Source organism: Bison bison, unplaced genomic scaffold, assembly GCF_000754665.1.
Source record: "Bison bison bison isolate TAMUID 2011002044 unplaced genomic scaffold, Bison_UMD1.0 scf7180017864324, whole genome shotgun sequence".
Taxonomy (NCBI): Eukaryota; Metazoa; Chordata; class Mammalia; order Artiodactyla; family Bovidae; genus Bison; species Bison bison.
This window is the reverse complement of record NW_011494896.1, coordinates 4067983-4072641: the sequence shown is the minus strand read 5'-3', so window position 1 is coordinate 4072641 and position 4659 is coordinate 4067983. Positions and strand designations below refer to the sequence as shown.

The following is a 4659-nucleotide window of genomic DNA, read 5'->3' as shown; positions in this document are numbered from 1 at the left end:
CTCTCAAGAGTCTTCTCCAACACCACAGTTCAAAAGCATCAATTCTTCGGCGCTCAGCCTTCTTCACAGTCCAACTCTCACATCCATACATGACCACAGGAAAAACCATAGCCTTGACTAAGACACACATACACACACATATATAAATACTTAAATACATAAATAAATAATACATGGAACTCATCTACTGTGGTAAAGTAGTTAACCTCTCTATGCACTTCACTGTTTTTAGATTTCAAAATGGTAGCTATTTCAGAGAACTGTAATGTATATAGTAACATTTGATTTATTGATACATATTAATTGGGAGTATGGAACAGAGTGTCCCATCAATATTTGTTCTTTTACTGTCCTTCTAAAGAACTTGCAATTTTGACAAATTAGTAGTCAGCAGAAATATTAATTTGCCAGTAATCCTAGGGAAGTGGTAATTCTGGTTCTTGGCATGAGGTGAAGACTTAAAAGGACCTGCCTCAGCAGATTTAGGTTGAAACACTAATTAGAAGAGACTGTAACGATGGGGGAGGAGTAGAATGGATACACTATGCTTCACATCTAAATTCATATAGTAATTAAAATGTGGTCACAGTTCTCAACAATGCCAGCTCTTAGGCAAGAAGGCTTTAGGGCTTAAATAGTGGGATTGCTGAATTCAGGTGAAGTTTTATCTGACAAACTGCTTGAGGCATAAGGGCATGTCTTTGTGCTTAAGAGAGGCAATGTCTTTCTCTGAACTTTACCTTTTCAAAGGTGTATTGACTCATAGAACTTCTTAAACAAATGAGGCCATGCAATTTGGAAAAAAAAAAAAAAATGGATGTTAGGATTCCACCAAACCAAAGGAAGACTTTTGTTTGTTTTTTCCCTATAGCATGAAGTACTTGTGTTTTTCTTCCATTAGGTTAAAAAGCAACATACATTTCCAGTTTGAGTGAGCCACATGAGAGATTTTGTGGGAGATTTAGGATAAAGTACAGCAGCAGCCATTAGGTAACACACAAATCTACTGGCTCACCTCACTGGCACAGGCATTGGCTAGACCAAGACATTAAGACATTGTTGAAGTCTCAAAATAACTTTGTGGTAATAGTACTTCTGGTATTCCCTGAAATGCTGGGAAGGGGTAATATTCTACCTGGCTACTGTTCCTTAAAACAGATTTTATGGAAGTTTATGAAAGAAGAAGCTAAAGTGTTTTTTAGAATGACTGATAGTAGTAGGTTCTCAGAAACATTTTTAATTCAGAGATGACTGAAAACAGTTTTATTCCTCTCTCCTATACCCTGCATCCTACCCTCTTACAAAATGCATTATTCCTCTTTTTCACTTCAGAACATTCAAGTTCTCCCACTATACCAGATATTATTCATGGGCATCTAAATGTACTCAAAACCCTCTCCCATCTTTAAAAACACTTCTTTTCCAGCTATCACTGTTTCCCTCCTTCTATTTACAACCAAACTCCTCAAGAACAGTTATCTCTGTCCACTTTGTCACCGCCTCGCTTCTCAACTAACTCCAAACAGGTTTCTACTACTTGCCATAGAGGCTGTTGAAGATTTCTATGGTTTACAAATTCAATGGAGAGTTTTAGGATCGATTTAGCAATACAATTTGAAAGCCTTAGCAATATCTCATATATCCCAAACCAAACTCTTATTCTTCTCCCTAAAAAGCTGGTCTTCCCCCAGTGTTTCTTCTGTTGGTGAAATAGTATCACTATTCAGCCAGCTGCAAAACCCAGAAATCTGAGGGAAGGTGGGAGAAGAAAATTGGTTGCTTTCATTTCTTAACTTCTGCAATGGTTTCTAATAAAAACCAAGACTCTTCCTCGATGAGCCATATTACTTTTGCTCCAGAGCTTGGGACTTACTTTTCCTCAAAACCAATCTCAATTCAGCAGCCATAGTTTTGGGAAACATGATCATTTCAATAACTCTCAAATGGCACTCATTGCTCTTTGAGTAAAAGCTAAAATCTTTAACGTGGACCTCAAGGTACAGACGGTCCATTTTTGTTTTTGTTTCTCTCCTCTCTGCTTGATTCTCTGGCCTCCTGTCACTCTGGCCTTGCTCTTTCCCACCTCAGAATGCTTGCAAAGGCTGAATCATCTCTTTGTAATAGATTTCTTCTATAATTTTACTGTATTATCCAGTTTACAAACCAACTCCCACTAATTCTCTAGCTCTCGCATTTCTTCACCCCTGATAGCAGATCCCCTTACACTCATTGCTCTACTCCGCTATGACATGATCACCAATAAATGCTCAAATATAGCTTCCAGGAGGCTGCATACAGCCTATTCCTTACTATATTATTAGCATCTAGCACAATGTATGTTCTCAATACATTTTTGAATTGATGAATTTTCTGATTCAATCATTATTCTAATTCCTCCATAAAGTATTTAAACATTTTCCTTTTTAAAATCTAAGTAAAATAGCCTATCAACTAAAATTCAATGTACAAAAATGTTTCAAAGTGGAAGATTTTAGCAGGTGAGTCATTGTACTAAAATCAGGTTCCCAATGCATTATAGATATTCAATATGTATTTTACTATGTGAATTATAAAGGTGTATTAGCCTGCTTACTTATAATCTTTAAGGCAATGAAACTGCATTAGTAAATTTAAACTCAAACAAATGATACTTGTTGGCATATCTATCTCCTTTTATCCTCCTATATTTATCTTTATTTCTCTAATTTTGAGAAGGGAATACATTTTTTTTTCTCAAAACATTTTTTTTCCTGGCAGAATAACTGTTTTCAGAGATGAGAAAAAAGCTATTTGTTGGAAATATGAAGAAAGATTTCTTATTAAAGTGAATAACTGTGGAGAATTGCTCTCACAGACACCTTAAAAGTGTTGTCTTTAGAAGAACAGGAGAGATAATTAGTTCCAGATCTTAAAACCAACCATCAATCCCCAGATTTATCACACCATGGCTTGTCACCCACCCCTGCAACCCAGAATCAGCCCCAGGAACTAGCAGTGCCTTTCAGCAGTGCAGAAGGTTCTGGACTCCTGGAAAGTTCTGCTCTCACCAATTTCATGGAAGCTGGTGATTACAGCATTAGGCTTACTGCACCAGCTTGATTCAGATGCAACTTCACTTCCTTTTCTTTCCTTTAACAAACACTTTTTGGGCATCTATTATATATAACGAGCATGAGTCCTGCCCTGTGCAAGGTAAAGTTTTGTGGCAATTGATAAGTACATAGACTCTGTTTTAGTTCATGGGGCTTCCCTGATAGCTCAGATGGTAAAGAACCAGCTTGCAATGCAGGAGACCCAGGTTCGATCCCTGGGTTGGGAAGATCCCCTTGAGAAAGGAATGGCTACACACTCCAGTATTCTGGCCTGGAGAATCCCATGGACAGAGCAGCCTGGCAGGCTACAGCTCATGGGGGTCGCAGAAAATCGGACACGACTGAGCGAGTACCACTTTGACTTTTAGCTCATAATCTATAGGGCCTCCTGGCCAAAAGGATATGCTGATACAAGCATGAGCAGGATGTTCTGGCAACAGAGAAGCTTGACCTGCAAAGTCCTCTTGCAGGGGGTAGTGGTTGAGCTAGGACATGAAGGGCAAGTAAGTGAGCCTCGTGATACAGGAACACAAAAGGGAGAGGAGAGGTGCTGTGAAGGCACAAGATGCATCCACTGGCTGGGAGCTCTAGATGCTCAGCGGTGTAATTGCAATACGGGAGGGATTGGATAAAGAAACTCAGAAAGGATTTTTTCCTCCAGCCACTAAAATTTTGAAGCAAACGTGACACTTTACGAAAATGCTGCTAGATGGATGGATTAGAAGAGTTAGGATACCCTGAAGGGAAGAACATGACTTTGCACCTTATTCTTCCAGCAGCTTGCCCAGCCAAACATAAGTCTTTACCAACTGAGCTATGAGGGAAGAACTAAACATAAGTCAGTGTTCAATAAATATGTATTGAATATTTTTTTCTGAGTAGAGGTACCAGTAAGTCATCACTCAGCTGTCTATACCTCAAGTAATAGAGTTCAGGTTGTTTCTAAACAGAAGGATAACAGGGAAAAAGGGGAGAGGGCACTGGGCACCAAAGACCTGACGTGGAGGCAAAAGTAGAGGCTGAAGGTATAGAAATGGGAAGATGAGGGCACCTCGGATAGATGTTTCAGGCCCATTAATTTTCCTAGGGGCAACAACTCCCAACTCGGCATGTCAATTTCCACAGGAGGAAAAGGTCACCACTACTGTTGTCCCATCACTAAGTCACGTCTAACTCTTTGCGACCCCATGGATTGCAGCACGCCAGGCTCCTCTGTCCTCCATTATCTCCCAGAATTTGCTCAAATTCATGTCCATTGAGTCACTGATTCTATCTAACCATCTCATCCTTTGCCACCCCCTTCTCCTGTTGCCTTCAATCACCATAAATGTACATAATACAGATTAACTTTAGGTAGGCACTGCAGGCTGCAGTCCATGGGGTCGCAAAGTGTCGGACACGACTGAGCGACTTCACTTTCACTTTTCACTTTTCACTTTCATTCATTGGAGAAGGAAATGGCAACCCACTCTAGTGTTCTTGCCTGGAGAATCCCAGGGACAGGGGAGCCTGGTGGGCACAGAGTCGGACACGACTGAAGCGACAGCAGCAGCAGCAGCAGCCCTGA

General features: G+C 40.1%; 1 protein-coding gene across 2 annotated transcripts in view; it reads right to left on the bottom strand.

The window, feature by feature from the left end:
• Positions 1–4659, bottom strand: part of DLG2 (discs, large homolog 2 (Drosophila)) — a 2340373-nt gene that overhangs the window by 987287 nt on the left and 1348427 nt on the right. The gene's annotated exons all lie outside the window — the stretch shown is intronic.